Genomic DNA, 18,487 nt, shown 5'->3' with positions numbered 1-18,487 from the left:
TTAAATCACTGAGGAAGCCAGAAATAAAAGCCATATTTTTGTATTTATTAGGGATCCCTAATAACTATTGCCAACGCAGCAGCTACTCTTCCTGGGGTCCAAACACATTAAGGCACTTCCATGACACATAAAACAAAATATAAAACAGTACATTATTACACCAGTACATATCTACAATACAAAATGTATAATACCACCATACAACAATATTACAATGTATGTGTGTGTAGAGTGCTTGTGCTAGCGCCTGTGTGCATACACATTACAACCTACATATATTACAACCTATGTGTTTGCTCTATAACATGTTAGTTCACATGCTTATGACTGTGATATACAGTGCATTCAGAAAGTATTCAGACCCCTCGACAGCCTTATTCTAAAATTGATTATTTTTTTCCTTCTCAATTTGCACACAATACCCTATAATGACAAAGCAAAAACAGGTTTAGAAATGTTTGTAAATTTATAATAATAATTATTTTTTTAATTAAATATTACATGCTCAGTTGGTAGAGCATGGTGTTTGCAACACCAGGGTTGTGGGTTCGATTCCCACGGGGGGGCAAGTACGAAGAAAAAAAAATGTTTGAAATGAAAATGAAATGTATGCATTCACTACTGTAAGTCGCTCTGGATAAGAGCGTCTGCTAAATGACTACAAATGTAAAAATGTAAAATGTAAGTATTCAGACCCTTTACTCAGTACTTTGATGAAACACCTTTGGCAGCGATTACAGCATTGAGTCTTCTTGGGTATGACGCTACAAGCTTGGCACACCTATATTTGGGGAGTTTCTCCCATTCTTCTCTGCAGAGCCTCTCAAGCTCCGTCAGCTTGGATGGGGAGTGTTGACTGCACAGCTATTTTCAGGTCTCTCCAGAGATGTTTCATCGGGTTCAAGTCCGGGCTCTGGCTGGGCCATTCAAGGACTTGCCCCGAAGCCACTCCTGCGTTGTCTTAACTGTGTGCTTAGGGTCATTGGGGCAAAGGTTCACCTTCCAACAGAACAGTCTAAGGTACTGAGCGCTCTGGAGCAAGTTTTTATCAAGGATCTCTGTACTTTGCTCCTTTCATCTTTCCGTCGGTCCTGACTAGTCTCCCAGTCAATGCTGCTGAAAAACATCCCCACAGCATGATGCTGCCACCACCATGCTTCACCGTAGGGATGGTATTGGCCAGGTGATGAGCGGTACCTGGTTTCCTCCAGACATGACGCTTGGCATTCAGGCCAAATAGTTAAACCTTGGTTTCATCAGACCAGAGAATCTTGTTTCTCATGGTCTGAGTCCTTTCGGTGCATTTTAGCAAACTCTAAGCAGGCTGTCATGTGCCTTTTACCAGGGAGTGGTTCCTGTCTGGCCACTCTACCATAAAGGCCTGATTGGTGGAGTGCTGCAGGGGTTGTCCTTCTGGAAGGTTCTCCCATCTCCACAGAGGAACTCTGGAGTTCTGTCAGAATGACCATCGGGTCCTTGGTCACCTCCCTGACCAAGGCCCTTCTCCCCCTTCTTCCATTTAAGAATGATGGATGCCACGTGTTCTTGGGGACCTTCAATGCTGCAGAAATGTTTTGGTACCCTTCCCCAGATCTGTACCTCGACACAATCCTGTCTCTGAGCTCTACAGATAATTCCATTAACCTCATGGCTTGGTTTTTGCTCTGACATGCATTGTCAACTGTGGGACCTTATATATATATAGACAGGTGTGTGCCTTTCCAAATAATGTCTAATCAATTGAGTTTACCACAGGTGGACTCCAATCTAGATGTAGAAACATCTCAAGGATGCTCAATGGACACAATATACACCTGAGCTCAATTTCAAGTCTCATAGCAAAGGGACTGAATACTTATGTACATAAGGTATCTGGTTTTTATTTTTAATACATTTGCTAAAATTTCTTAAACTTTTTTCCTTGTCGTTATGGGTAGATTGTGTGTAGACTGAGGACATTTTTATTTATTTAATCCATTTTAGAATAAGGCTAACAAAATGTGGAAAAGTCAAGGGTTATGGTTTTTCAAAGATGTCAAATGCCCGTATCTCAATAATCATGTTGTTTTTATGAGTGTTTGTCCGCTTGTTCACATGTTCTCTTTTTGGTCTTGTCTCCACTCCTTCTGTGCTGTATGAATCTTACTATTCACACAGTTTTTCCGCAGTTCTTTTAACGATGGTAGGTGTTCAGCAGGCATTAGCAAAGGACACTGGGTGCTAACTAGCTAGCTAGGAGGGCTCCGGTACACAGCAGGCGGGAGCGACACCGGTAGCTAACTTGCTGGAACGCTTCGAATTACGGGCCGCAATCACACACTATTGTTTCAACTCATTATTTGCATTTGAGGTTTGGTCCAACAGAATCGGTCATATGGACACCGAAACACATTGAGACATTTTATTGTAATAAAAGAGAAGTTAACCTTTCTAACAATACCCTTTTTATGTCTCAACTCCACAGAGCAAACACTATTAAAATGGGAGTATAAATGAACATTGATTCTGGAAAATGTATTCTCAGTTTGCAGCACGCGGCATAATGTACCACTAGTAGCATTTTTGACAAAGACCTTTATACTAGTCTGTGTTTTATAAATGTGCAATAAGCCATTTAAGAACAAATTCTTATTTACAATGACATCCTACCCAATGACAGAAGGGCATAACATTTCAAGTGTTCTACCTTGTTAGCTAGCAAATAGATCCAAGTTGGCTAAACTTTAAATATAAAGATTAGCTGGCTACTCACTAGCATGTGGGCTTGTGCTTGAGAGACCTGTGTTAATTTTCTATAATGCCTGCTACAATAAGTTAGTAATTCGTGAATGTGCATTATGCATGGTTCTGGTTAAATTTGTAACAAAAAGGGCATTTTCATAGACAGACTTGAAAGCCAGATCAGCGACTATTGCAAAAAAGCAGGTTAAACTATTTTAATAAGATAATAAAATAATTAGTGGGTCTTATGGTTGTGGAAGGCTTATATTTAGCCTAGGTATAATTTGACTGAAATGAAGTGTATTTTACGTTTAATTGTTCAACCAGTCTTATTTAGAGAAAACATTTTTTCAAATATATCGATATATATTGTGAATCGCCCGTAAGTTTGAAAAAATTTGATATGATTTTTAAGCCACATCGCTCGGCCCTACTTACAATCCTGCCATCACCGGAGCCCAAGTCCACAAGGGTTCCGGTGCCATCACATTCCGCACTTGTTTCTTGATGGGCACCTGCAGAAAATATCGCAACTCACATCGGTTATCAGAAATAGCAGATAGAAATGTCTAACACTTTACTTAAAAGCCTACAGATGCAATGCACTATGATGTGGTTATAATGCATTGTAAGAATTGTTATGAGCATGTATAACCCCCTTATGTCTCATAAAGGCGTCAGCATGCTTCAGTTCGGCTGGCACTTAGCTGACCTCAGCTAGTCGAACCGAACAAGTGTGCTCGCATACTCCCTTAAAAGACCTTCGCTTGAAAAATGAGAAAAAAGCAGCAAATGGTACCATGTGGCTCAGTTGGTAGAGCATGGCGTTTCCAACGCCAGGGTTGTGGGTTTGATTCCCACGGGAAACCAATACGAAAATGTATGCCCTCACTACTGTAAGTCGCTCTGGATGAGAGCGTCTGCTAAATTACTCCAGTCCTTGGGGGCCTGACTGGTCTCATATTTTTTGCCCCAGCCCCAGCTAACACACCTGACTCCAATAATCAAGTAATGATGAGCTTCAGTTTAGAATGCAATCAGTTTAAATCAGCTGTGTTTGCTAGGGATGGGGAAGTTGGACACCACTTCAGCCGCCCCCCGAGGACTGGAGTTGCCCATCCCTGTCTTATAATCATCTCATAATGATTCTGATTTAATACATGGGATTTTGTGTCAATTAAAAAAGGGTCAATCTGTGAATGGTACATCCATTTGACTTTAACATTTAATGATAAACCCATAGATTGTCGAAGAATGTGACTTATAAAAGCCTCATGAGGTCAGTTATACTTTTGTGCGTAGCCCAGCAGAATCCAAAATATAAGCTTATTTTACTCCATTGTTTGTAAACAATGTCATTGTAAACAAACATTGTATAGCCTCATGGTTAAAACTATACTTTTGGTATCATGGATGGTCAGTCCTTGCATCCATAGCTATGAATTTGAGAGTGGTTACATTTCTGCATTCCCATTACATTTCTGCATTCCCATCCCGCAACTGTTAACCAAAACAGAGGTTAGTAGGCGCCTCTGTTATTGAACTGAGCTTGCCCCTTTAAAAATGTGACACAAAGACAGGAATAGCATATTATAAGCCTTATAAAGACATTATAAAGGCTCATACCTAAACTCAGCAAAAAAGAAATGTCCCTTTTTCAGGACCCTGTCTTTCAAAGATAATTCGTAAAAATCCAAATGACTTCACAGATCTTCATTGTAAAGGGTTTAAACACCGTTTCCCATGCTTGTTCAATGAACCATAAACAATTAATTAACATTCCTGCAAGACAGGAAGGTCAGTGTTCTGCCATGGCCAGCAAAGAGCCCGGATCTCAATCCCATTGACCACGTCTGGGACCTGTTGGATCGGAGGGTGAGGGCTAGGGCCATTCCCCCCAGAAATGTCTGGGAACTTGCAGGTGCCTTGGTGGAAGAGTAGGGTAACATCTCACAGCAAGAACTGGCAAATCTGGTGCAGTCCATTAGGAAAAGATGCACTGCAGTACTTAATGCAGCTGGTGGCCACACCAGATACTGACTGTTACTTTTGATTTTGACCCCCCCCTTTGTCCAGGGACACATTATATCAATTTATGTTAGTCACATGTCTGTGGAACTTGTTCAGTTTATGTCTCAGTTGATGAATCTTATGTTCATACAAATATTTACACATGTTAAGTTTGCTGAAAATAAAACACAGTTGACAATGAGTGAATGTTTCTTTTTTTGCTGAGTTTATATCAAGTTATAAAGCATTATACCTGGATGCTTTTAAGTGAAGTGTAAACTATAGAGCCAACACAATTCCCTGATCCTATGACAGAAAGGCAGATCTGATCTACAAAATATACACTGAACAAATATATAAAACGCAACATGTAAAGTGTTGGTCCCATGTTTCATGAGCTGAAATAAAAGATTTTCCAGACACACAAAAAGCTTATCTCTCAAATTGTACAAAACTGTATTTACATCCCTGTTAGTGAGCATCTCTCCTTTGACAAGATAATCCATCCACTTGACAGGTGTGGCATATCAAGAAGCTGATTAAACAGCATGATTATTACACAGGCGCACCTTGTGCTGGGGACAATAAAAGGCCACTACAATGTATAGTTTTGTTATACAATGCCAAGTTGAGGGAGCATGCAATTGGCATGCTGAATGCAGGAATGTCCACCAGAGCTGTTGTCAGATAAGTTTAATGTTAATTTCTCTACCATAAGCCACCTATAGCATCGTTTTAGATAATTTAGTAGTATGTCCAACCAGCTTCAACCGCCGACCACGTGTATGGCGTACTGTGGGCAAGCTGTTTACTGATATCAACGTTGTGAACAGAGTGCCACATGATTGCGGTGGGGTTATGTATGGGCAGGCATAAACTAGACAACAAACAATTGCTTTTATCAAATGGCAATTTAAATACACAGAGATACTGGGACGAGATCCTGAGGCCCATTGTCGTGCCATTCATCTGCCGCCATAACCACATGTAGACATGATAATGCATGGTCTCATGTTGCAAGGGTCTGTACATAATTCTTGTAAGCTGAAAACGTCCCAGTTCTTCCATGGCCTGCATACTCACCAGACATGTCACCCATTGAGCATGTTTGGGATGCTCTGGATATCCATCAACTTTGCACAGCCACTGAAGAGGAGTGGGACAACATTCCACAGGACACAATCAACCGCCTTATCAACTCTATGCAAAGGAGATGAGGTATGAGGCAAATGGTGGTCATACCAGATATGGACTGGCTTTCTGATCCACGCCCCTGCCTTTCTTTTTAAGGTATCTGTGACCAAGGGGCTTATAATATGCTATTCCTGTCTTTATATCACATTCCCAGTCATGTGAAATCCATAGAATAGGGCCTAACGAATTTCATTAAATGTGACTGATTTCCTAATATGAATTGTAACTCAGTAAAATCTTTGAAATTGTTGCATGTTGCATTTATATTTTTGTTCAGTATATTTATATCTGATGATTCTGTAATTGAATTGCACCCCAATGAACACGACTCAGGTCTTACCTGAAACCTCAAGAAGGACTTTTCGAAATCCCGGCATGAGAACCCCTAACCACACAGCATAGACAGCTAGCCCTGTGCCAGCAGTTATCTGGACAATGCCCCAACCACCTATATGTTTCTCCTTGAACTCTGCAGGAAACTCTTCTGGACTATCCACTTCCATACTTGAAATACAAAACACATTTTGGCCATAAAGCAATGTGTTATATTTAAGCAATACTGCCCGAGGGGGTGGTATATGGCCAATATACCATGGCTAAGGGCTGTTCATAAGCACGAAGCAGCACATTGTGCCTGGACACAGCCCTTAGCCGTGGTATATTGGCCATATAGAACAAACTCCAGAGGTACCTTAATGCTATTATAAACTGGTTCCCAATGTAATTAGAACAGTAAAAACATTAGTTTGTCATACCCGTGGCTTTCAGCCAATCAGCATCCAGGAGCCAAACTACCCAGTTTAAAATATGCAGTTAGTATACCCTAGTAGTCTCTAGTCCTTGCAGCACATAATCTAATAAGACTTTCAGTGCTATCAGGAAACCTGGAATATTGAAAGATGATAGCAAAAGACATTAATTGTTCTAGAAAAAAATATTATGGAATGGTGATACATCTTTGTATGATTCCGTTTATACTACAATATAGGCAAATTTATTTCAAATGACATTCATAAACTTCCAACATACAGTGCATTCGGAAAGTATTCAGACCCCTTGACCTTTTCCACATTTTGATACGTTACAGCCTTATGGATTAAATTGTTTTTCCCCCTCATCAATCTACAGTACACACAATACACCATAATGACAAAGCAAAACCAGGTTTAGAAATGTTTGCTAATTTATAAAAAGAAAAAACGGAAATATCACAATTTACACAAGTATTCAGACCCTTTACTCAGTACTTTGTTGAAGCACCTTTGGCAGCAATTACAGCCTTGAGTCTTCTTGGGTATGACGCTACAATCTTGGCACACCTGTATTTGGGGAGTTTCTCCCATTTTCTTCTTTGCAGATCCTCTCAAGCTCTGTCAGGTTGGATGAGGAGCGTTGCTGCACAGCTATTTTCAGGTCTCTCCAGAGATGTTCAATCGGGTTCAAGTCCAGGCTCTGGCTGGGCCACTCAAGGACATTCAGAGACTTGTCCCAAAGCCACTCCTGTGTTGTCTTGGCTGTGTGCTTAGGATCGTTGTCCTGTTGGAAGGTGAACCTTCGCCCCAGTAGAAGGTCCTGAGCGCTCTGGAGCAGGTTTTCTTCAAGGATATCTGTTCAACTTTCCCCTTGATCCTGACTAGTCTCCCAGTCCCTGCCGCTGAAAAACATCCCCACAGCATGATGCTGCCACCACCATGCTTCACCATAGGGATGGTATTGGCCAAGGTGATGAGCGGTGCCTGGTTTCCTCCAGACGTGACGCTTGGCATTCAGGCCAAAGAGTTCAATCTTGGTTTCATCAGACCAGAGAATCTTGTTTGGCAAACTCCAAGCGGGCTGTCATGTGCTTTTTACCAAGGAGTGGCTCCCATCTGGCCACTCTACCATAAAAGCCTGATTGGTGGAATGTTTCAGAGATGGTTGTCCTTCAGGAAGGTTCTCCCATCTCCACAGAGGAACTCTGGAGCTCTGTCAGAGTGACCATCTGGTTCTTGGTCACCTCCCTGACCAAGGCCCTTCTCCCCTGAGTGCTCAGTTTGGCCAGGCGGCCAGCTCTTGGAAGAGACTTGGTGGTTCCAAATTTCTTCCATTTAAGAATGATGGAGGCCACTGTGTTCTTGGGGACCTTCAATGCTGCAGAAATGTTTTGGTAGCCTTCCCCAGATCTGTGCCTCGACACAATCTTGTCTCAGAGCTCTACGGACAATTCCGTCAAACTCATGGCTTGGTTTTTGCTCTGAGATGCACCGTCAACTGTCAGACCTTAGACAGGTGTGTGCCTTTCCAGATCATGTCCAATCAATTGAATTTGCCACAGATTGACTCCAATCAAGTTGTAGAAACATCAAGGATGATCAATGGAAACGGGATGCACCTGAGCTCAATTTCAAGTCTCATAGCAAAGGGTCTGAATACTTATGTACATTTCTAAAAACCTGTTTTAACTTTGTCATTATAGGGTATTGTGTGTATATTGTTAAGTAGCTGAACACAATCTGTGCAAGTGACAAACTGACATGTTTTCATTTCCGACCAAAATAACTACATATCGATTTGACAGCCTGCACATGCGCTGTTCGGCGTGACACAACCGGTTACACCGCATGACGTGTTTCTGAGCATAAGCTTAGCTAGCTACTGTTGCCAAGACATCGCCTACAAGTGTGATCGGGGATTCTATTGGAGAAGCAGTTTCTGGAGCTCTTCATCTATAGAGGCTCTTTGACACAAGTTTAGAAAAAAAAGACGTGTTCAAACTAAGCTTTTCATTTTGCTTTGACAATTCGGAGCCTCTGGAATTCTCTGGAAGCCTCTTCCCGATAGCTGAAAATCCTAAACTTTTGCGCATGTGGGGGATTTTCTACTTTACACACAGTCTCTGCTCTACTCATTTTGCTGCCCTTTCTGGCCAATGGTGCTCGTTTAATAAAATTAGATCAAAGCTGAATCAATATCTGCAAGAGCACAATGGTAGTATTCTTTATAACAGAACCAAATATAATAGAATAGTATAGCGTTATTATAAGACAAACTCCACCAAATTTCTTATGACATTTTAGGATTATTGCGCGAATGGTAGACTTTTACAATTCACTCACTGTAGGCCAAATAATTCAAAACATCACTGTCGATAACTCAATAAAATCTAGGTCTAAATGCATATTCCTATGAAAAGAATGTGGGGTAAGTAGTGGTAAAGAATCATACGCGCAGAACCTGATACAGATTTTTGGCTATGAGCAAGAGGCTTCGGGGGGGGGGGCAGAGGTGGTAACCTTCAGAAAATTTTACAAACCTCAGAGCGTCGGTGTCGTGCGTACCATCACTAATAATCTGCCAACCAAACCAGTTCAGAGTCCTACAGATGCGTATAGAAAGTAAGTAATGTATGAGGTGTGTTAAACTATTGTAAATGTAGCTTAAAATGTAGTTTGTTTGTATTTATCCCTACTTCTTAAGAGTGTTTAATTGTCTATCCATTGTGTCACGGTGGGAGGGTCTTTTTATAGCCATTTCCTAGTGATAGTCTTTTTACTAGCTGCCAGTAGGACCTTCAACAGGTATCTTCTCTATTGTGTAAGTTTAACCCAAAATAGAAAGAAATTGTTTGTTCTATGTCCAAGCCATTATTTTTTCAATGTTAGATCTTATTTCTCGCCAGTAAGTTTCAATTGCGGGGCAGGTCCAAAAGATATGAGTGTGATCCGCCCTTGATAGCCAGCATTCTCTCCAACAAGGGTGTTGGGAGCCAGCGTTTTGATTTCAGTTTAGGTGTTATGAAGAAACGTATAACATTCTTACAACAGAATTCTCTCCTTGAGTTTGTTGAGCTTAATTGAGTCTTAAATATGTTCAACCCCGTTTCATCAGTTATTTCAATGTTAAGTTCCTCCTCCCATTTCTGTTTAAAGTGTTTCTTTGAGGATAAAATACCCAAGTAAAGATTTTTTATTTTTTTTAATACTCCTAAGTAGTATTTCTGAGGTGCCCGAAGGTCAATCACTTACTTATTTTAAAAAGTAGTGTCGAACCTGTAGAAATCTTGTTTATCCATGCCATATTTTTTTACTTAGGTCCTGGAAGTTGTCTAGATACCCATTCCTTATAATTGTACAAAATGATGTGATGCCATTTTGCATCCACTGTTTAAATCCGCTATCCCGAATTGCAGGAATGGCGCTGGTGTTGTACGCGGGCCAGCTCAGAAGTTTGACCTCTGTCTAAATTAATTTGCTTAACTTCTATGGGCTAGGTGGGACGCTAGCGTCCCACCCGCGGTACACACTATCAACAGCCAGTGAAATATCAGGGCGCGAAATACAAAACAGCAAAAATCTCATCATTTCATTTTCTCAAACAATCAACTATTTTACACCATTTTAAAGATAACCTTCTCGTTAATCTAACCACATTGCCCGATTTCAAAAAGGCTTTACGGCGAAAGCATAAAATTTGATTATGCTAGGACAAACTTCACAGCCATTTTCCAAGCAAGGACATGCATCACAAAAACCAAAAATACAGCTAAAATATTCACTAACCTTTGATGATCTTCATCAGATGGCACTCATAGGACTTCATGTTACACAATACATGTATATTTTGCTCAATAATCCAAAAAACCCATTTTACATTGGTGCGTGATGTTCAGAAAATGTATTCCCACCAAAACTTCCGGTGAATGAGCACATCAATTTACAAAAATACTCATCATAAACGTTGATATAATTTACAACAGTTATTGAAAGAATTATAGATATACTTCTCCTTAATGCAACCGCTGTGTCAGATTTTAAAATAGCTTTACGGAGAAAGCACATTTTTCAATATTCTGAGTACATAGCTCAACCATCAAAGCAAGCTATACAGATACCCGCCAAGTTCTGGGGTCAACTAAACTCAGAATTAGGATTATAAATTCTCTTACCTTTGCTGATCTTCGTCAGAATGCACTCCCAGGACTCCTACTTCCACAAGAAATGTTGTTTTTGTTCGAAATACTCCATATTTATGTCCAAATACCTCCGTTTTGTTTGTGCATTCAGATCACTATCCAAAGGCATAACGCGTGAGCGTAAATTCAGACACGAAAAGTCAAATAGTTCCATTACCGTTCGTAGAAACATGTCAAACGTTGTTTACAATCAATCCTTAGGGTCTTTAACCTCTCTGGGCTAGCGTCCCACCTACTCAACAGCCAGTTGAATCCCGTGGCGCGATATTCAAATACCTTAGAAATGCTATTACTTCAATTTCTCAAACATATGACTATTTTACACCATTTTAAAGACAAGACTCTCGTTAATCTAACCACACTGTCCGATTTCAAAAAGGCTTTACAACGAAAGCAAAACATTAGATTATGTCAGCAGAGTACCCAGCCAGAAATAATCAGACACCCATTTTTCAAGCTAGCATATAATGTCACATAAACCCAAACCACAGCTAAATGCAGCACTAACCTTTGATGATCTTCATCAGATGACAATCCTAGGACATTATGTTATACAATACATGCATGTTTTGTTCAATCAAGTTCATATTTATATCAAAAACCAGCTTTTTACATTAGCATGTGACTAGCATTCCCACCGAACACTTCTGGTGAATTTACTAAATTACTCACGATAAACGTTCACAAAAAACATAACAATTATTTTAAGAATTATAGATACAGAACTCCTTTATGCACTCGCTATGTCCGATTTTAAAATAGCTTTTCGGTGAAAGCACATTTTGCAATATTCTGAGTAGATAGCCCGGCAATCACAGGCTAGCTATTTTGACACCCACCAAGTGTGGTACTCACCAAACTCCGATTTACTATTAGAAAAGTTTGATTACCTTTGCTGTTCTTCGTCAGAATGCACTCCCAGGACTTCTACTTCAATAACAAATGTTGGTTTGGTTCCAAATAATCCATAGTTATATCCAAATAGCGGCGTTTTGTTCGTGCGTTCAAGACACTATCCGAAGGGTAAAGAAGGGTGACGCGCCTGACGTGTTTCGTGACAAACCAATTCTAAATATTCCATTACCGTACTTCGAAGCATGTCAAACGCTGTTTAAAATCAATTTTTATGCTATTTTTCTCGTAAAAAAGCGATAATATTCCGACCGGGAGTCGTTGTTTTCGTTCAAAGAGAGAGAAAGTAAACATGGTGTCGGCTTGTGCAAGCGCCTCCAGTCTCATTGTCCTCAGATCGACCACTATCCAAATGCGCTAATGTTTTTCAGCCATGGCCTGCAAAGCCACCATTCATCGTTCTGGCGCCTTCTGAGAGCCTATGGGAGCGTTAAAAAATGTCACGTTATGCCAGAGATCCCCTGTTTTGGTTAGAGATGATCAAGAAGGCCAAGAAAAAGTCAGAGAGAGCGCTTCCTGTTTGGAATCTTCTCAGGTTTTGGTTATATGCATATTCTAGTTACTGGGCAGGAGTAGTAACCAGATTAAATCGGGTACGTTTTTTATCCGGCTGTGCAAATACTGCCCCCTATCCCCAACAAGTTAATAATAGCCAAAGTCTTCACAGGTCTCTATACAGTAGGTATGTAGTTAGCAGCAGCGTCATTATAGCAGAGGTAATTTACCCTGTCTGGTAAGAGAGGCAGATACCACTGAGGTTTATAAATCCTGTGTAGAGACCTATTTTTGCATGGCCTATAGCATCCGATTTATCTGCAGGTTCCATGAAGTTGAATTTAAGAGACAATTTAATAAAAATTGAGGTCTGCATGTGCCACACACCTGCTAATATTCCCGTATTTTTAGGGCTGGCTCTTGCATCCAAGGCTATAGCCTACATGCCTCAGGCAGGTGTGCTATTTTAGCAATGAGCATTCTCCTGTAGCTTAATGGATGTAAAAGCATAGTGGCTGGGCTATAGATGGCTTAAGTATGGGGTTGTCCATCTGCATTTGTTTAGGCTACCCCAATGGGCTAATCATTAGCTAGATCATAAACTTTAAGTGTTCCGAATTTTGGCTTCGATACCAATACCAGCTATAATGATACTCAATACCATAACGATACCATTGAAAACAAAGCCTTAAGGTCAAATATACAGCACTGTTATAGTATAAAACATGTGGTCCACTCTTCATCTGGAGAGCTAGGCCACTGGGTATGCAGGTTTTTGATTCAGCACTGCTCAAACACACCCAAGTCAGCTTTACAAGGTCCAGTTGAGCAGTTGATTTGTAGAATCTGGTGTTAAGAGTAGGGCTGGAACAAAAGTCTACACACCCATTAACTCTCCTGGAGGTGTTATGCTATAACATCAGAACATTAGCCTACAACCCAAAAGTATAATAAAAGAATTCCCTTATTCAGTGAGCAAACAGTTGTCTGTTTGCTCTGGGCTTTCCCCTATCGAGTCTGGGCTTTCCCCTATCGAGCAACATTTTTATCGAATGGTCTGTCTATCCTTTACTGAAGACTCCTCTTTTCAGTAGGTCTTATGATTAAGTGCAGTCTGGCCCAGGGGTGCGAAGGTGAACTGGCCCAGGGGTGCGAAGGCACTGGAGTGATGAACTGCCTTTTCTCTCCCTGTCTGGCCGGCTCCCTTCACTCCTCTGGGATTCTCTGAACCTATTAAGAGGGATAAGTCACTGGCTTACTAGTGCTCTCAAATAAAATAAAATAAAATAGTATTGGTCACATACATGTGACTAGCAGATGTTATTGCGGGTGTGGCGAAATGCTTGTGCTTCAAACTCCTACAGTGCAGTAATATCTAACAAGTAATATCTAACAAATAACACAACATATACCAAATACACACAAATCTAAGTAGGAATGATTTAAGACTATATACATATGGTGATGTCAGAGCGGAACGGACTAAGATACAGTAGAATAGTATAGAAAACAGTATATACACATGAGATGACAGTATATACACAGGGGCTCACACCTGTTTCCGGTCACAACTTGCAGACTTGTTTACGCTGCTGTGCGTTTTTGTTGCCGATCTTACTTTGCTACCTGACGGTTTTTACTTTTTCATTACCGTATATTTTTACTTTTTACCCTCACTCAACTTTTTTCATTCAACTTTCTTACCCCGGAGGTTTTATCTGGACATGGTTCGTCAGGACTTCAAACAGCTGAAGCTGAAGCTAAGTAACATTAACATGATGCCTTCTAATTGCAGTCGTTGTAATTATAATATACAGGAGAACGATCGCCTTACGGCAAGGATAGCTGTGCTGCAAGCCCAGCTTCAGACGCAATCGTTAGGCAAGGGTAATTTCAGTGTAGGAAAGGATGAAACAGCATCTGTGCCACCAGCAAGTACAGATAGTAACGTTAGTATAAACCCCCTCGCACGGTCCCCGCAGCCGGACAACTTTCTCATGGCTTCTGGAGGGAAACGCTGTAGGAATGCTCAACCGGTGTCGCCTATTCAGCCGACAAAAACTTTCAACCGGTTCTCCCCATTAAGCGAGTCGGAGTCAGAGGCCGAGATTTCTCTGGTCTCTACTCCTCCCGCTGTGGGGTCTGAGACGCCGACGGCTCCCACCATTAGCTCTGACAAATTGAAAACCCTAGTCATTGGTGACTCCATTACTCCGCAGTATTAGACTTAAAACGAATCATTCAGCGATCATACACTGTTTACCAGGGGGCAGGGCTACCGACGTTAAGGCTAATCTAAAGACGGTGCTGGCTAAAGCTAAAACTGGCGAGTGTAGAGAGTATAGAGATATTGTTATCCACGTCGGCACCAACGATGTTAGGATGAAACAGTCAGAGGTCACCAAGCGCAACATAGCTTCAGCGTGTAAATCAGCTAGAAAGGTGTGTCGGCATCGATTAATTGTCTCTGGCCCCCTCCCAGTTAGGGGGAGTGATGAGCTCTACAGCAGAGTCTCACAACTCAATCGCTGGTTGAAAACTGTGTTCTGCCCCTCCCAAAAGATAGAATTTGTAGATAACTGGCCCTCTTTCTGGGACTCACCCACAAACAGGACCAAGCCTGGCCTGTTGAGGAGTGACGGACTCCATCCTAGCTGGAGGGGTGCTCTCATCTTATCTACGAACATAGACAGGGCTCTAACTCCTCTAGCTCCACAATGAAATAGGGTGCAGGCCAGGCAGCAGGCTGTTAGCCAGCCTGCCAGCTGTTAGCCAGCCTGCCAGCTTAGTGGAGTCTGCCATTAGCACAGTCAGCGTAGTCAGCTCAGCTTTCCCCATTGAGACCGTGTCTGTGCCTCGATCTAGGTTGGGCAAAATTTAAAATGGCGGTGTTCGCTTTAGTAATCTCACTAGTATAAAGACCTCCTCAATTCCTGCCATTATTGAAAGAGATTGTGATACTTCACATCTCAAAATTGGGTTACTTAATGTTAGATCGCTCACTTCCAAGGCAGTTATAGTCAATGAACTAATCACTGATCATAATCTTGATGTGATTGGCCTGACTGAAACATGGCTTAAGCCTGATGAATTTACTGTGTTAAATGAGGCCTCACCCCCTGGTTACACTAGTGACCATACCCCCCCGTGCATCCGGCAAAGGCGGAGGTGTTGCTAACATCTACGATAGCAAATTTCAATTTACAAAAAAAAAAACAATGACGTTTTCGTCTTTTGAGCTTCTAGTCATGAAATCTATGCAGCCTACTCAATCACTTTTTATAGGTACTGTTTACAGGCCTCCTGGGCCATATGCAGTGTTCCTCACTGAGTTCCCTGAATTCCTATCGGATCTTGTAGTCATAGCAGATAATATTCTAATTTTTGGTGACTTTAACATTCACATGGAAAAGTCCACAGACCCACTCCAAAAGGCTTTCGGAGCCATTATCGCCTCAGCGGGTTTTTGTCCAACATGTCTCTGGACCTACTCACTGCCACAGTCATACTCTGGACCTAGTTTTGTCCCATGGAATAAATGTTGTGGATCTTAATGTTTTTCCTCATAATCCTGGATTATCGGACCACCATTTTATTGCGTTTACAATTGCAACAAATAATCTGCTCAGACCCCAACCAAGGAGCATTAAAAGTCGTGCTATAAATTCTCAGACAACCCAAAGATTCCTTGATGCCCTTCCAGACTCCCTCTGCCTACCCAAGGACGTTAGAGGACAAAAATCAGTTAACCACCTAACTGAGGAACTCAATTTAACCTTGCGCAATACCCTAGATGCAGTTGCACCCCTAAAAATTAAAAACATCTGTCATAAGAAACTAGCTCCGTGGTATACAGAAAATACACGAGCTCTGAAGCAAGCTTCCAGAAAATTGGAACTGAAATGGCGCCACACCAAACTGGAAGTCTTCCGACTAGCTTGGAAAGACAGTACCGTGCAGTATCGAAGAGCCCTCACTGCTGCTCGATCATCCTATTTTTCCAACTTAATTGAGGAAAATAAGAACAATCCAAAATTTCTTTTTGATACTGTCGCAAAGCTAACTAAAAAGCAGCATTCACAAATGGAGGATGGCCTTCACTTCAGCAGTAATACATTTATGAACTTCTTTGAGGAAAAGATCATGATCATTAGAAAGCAAATTACGGACTCCTCTTTAAATCCGGGTATTCCTCCAAAGCTCCATTGTCCTGAGTCTGCACAAAAGTGGCAGTAATAAAGCCTCTCTTGAAAAAGCTAAATCTTGACCCAGAAATGATAAAAAACTATCGGCCTATATCGAATCTTCCATTCCTCTCAAAAAATTTAGAAAAAGCTGTTGCACAGCAACTCACTGCCTTCCTGAAGACAAACAATGTATACGAAACGCTTCAGTCTGGTTTTAGACCCCATCATAGCACTGAGACTGCACTTGTGAAGGTGGTAAATTACCTTTTAATGACGTCAGACCGAGGCTCTGCATCTGTCCTCGTGCTCCTAGATGTTAGTGCCGCTTTTGATACCATCGATCACCACATTCTTTTGGAGAGATTGGAAACCCAAATTGGTCTACATGGACAAGTTCTGGCCTGGTTTAGATCTTATCTGTCGGAAAGATATCAATTTGTCTCTGTGAATGGTTTGTCCTCTGACAAATCAATTGTAAATTTCGGTGTTCCTCAAGGTTCCGTTTTAGGACCACTATTGTTTTCACTATATATTTTACCTCTTGGGGATGTCATTCGAAAACATAATGTTAAATTTCACTGCTATGCGGACGACACACAGCTGTACATTTCAATGAAACATGGTGAAGCCCCAAAATTGCCCTCGCTAGAAGCCTGTGTTTCAGACATAAGGAAGTGGATGGCTGCAAACTTTCTACTTTTAAACTCGGACAAAACAGAGATGCTTGTTCTAGGTCCCAAGAAACAAAGAGATCTTCTGTTCAATCTGACAATTAATCTGGATGGTTGTACAGTCGTCTCAAATAAAACTGTGAAGGACCTCGGCGTTACTCTGGACCCTGATCTCTCTTTTGAAGAACATATCAAGACTGTTTCAAGGACAGCTTTTTTCCATCTACGTAACATTGCAAAAATCAGAAACTTTCTGTCCAAAAATGACGCAGAAAAATGTATCCATGCTTTTGTTACTTCTAGGCTGGACTACTGCAATGCTCTACTTTCCGGCTACCCGGATAAAGCACTAAACAAACTTCAGTTAGTGCTAAATACGGCTGCTAGAATCCTGACTAGAACCAAAAAATTTGATCATATTACTCCAGTGCTAGCCTCCCTACACTGGCTTCCTGTTAAGGCAAGGGCTGATTTCAAGGTTTTACTGCTAACCTACAAAGCATTACATGGGCTTGCTCCTACCTATCTTTCCAATTTGGTCCTGCCGTACATACCTACACGTATGCTACGGTCACAAGACGCAGGCCTCCTAATTGTCCCTAGAATTTCTAAGCAAACGGCTGGAGGTAGGGCTTTCTCCTATAGAGCTCAATTTTTATGGAACGGTCTGCCTACCCATGTGAGAGACGCAGACTCAGTCTCAACCTTTAAGTCTTTACTGAAGACTTATCTCTTCAGTAGGTCCTATGATTAAGTATAGTCTGGCCCAGGAGTGTGAAGGTGAACGGAAAGGCTGGAGCAACGAACCGCCCTTGCTGTCTCTGCCTTGCCGGTTCCCCTCTTTCCACTGGGATTCTCTGCCTCTAACCCTATTACAGGGGCTGAGTCACTGACTTACTGGTGTTCTTCCATGCCGTCCATGGGAGGGGTGCGTCACTTGAGTGGGTTGAGTCACTGACGTGATCTTCCTGTCTGGGTTGGCGCCCCCCCCTTGGGTTGTGCCGTGGCGGACATCTTTGTGGGCTATACTCGGCCTTGTCTTCGGACGGTAAGTTGGTGGTTGTAGAAATCCCTCTAGTGGTGTGGGGGCTGTGCTTTGGCAAAGTGGGTGGGGTTATATCCTGCCTGTTTGGCCCTGTCCGGGGGTATCATCGGATGGGGCCACAGTGTCTTCTGATCCCTCCTGTCTCAGCCTCCAGTATTTATGCTGCAGTAGTTTATGTGTCGGGGGGCTAGGGTCAGTCTGTTACATCTGGAGTATTCTCTTGTCTTATCCGGTGTCCTGTGTGAATTTAAATATGCTCTCTCTAATTCTCTCTTTCTTTCTTTCTCTAGGACCTGAGCCC

At 41.7% G+C, this 18,487-nt stretch overlaps 1 protein-coding gene across 1 annotated transcript in view; it reads right to left on the bottom strand.

Annotated features, from left to right (window-relative positions):
• LOC115192104 (exportin-6-like) overlaps positions 1-3,219 on the bottom strand; it is a 67,716-nt gene extending 64,497 nt beyond the window's left edge. Inside the window, 1 exon segment of the mRNA XM_029750238.1 lies at positions 3,160-3,219. The gene's annotated coding sequence lies outside the window, so the exon portion shown is untranslated.
• Positions 3,220-18,487: the final 15,268 nt, after the last annotated feature.

Source organism: Salmo trutta, chromosome 4 (genome assembly GCF_901001165.1).
Source record: "Salmo trutta chromosome 4, fSalTru1.1, whole genome shotgun sequence".
Taxonomy (NCBI): Eukaryota; Metazoa; Chordata; class Actinopteri; order Salmoniformes; family Salmonidae; genus Salmo; species Salmo trutta.
Note: the sequence above shows the minus strand (reverse complement) of the source record. Positions and strands in the feature narration are given on the sequence as shown.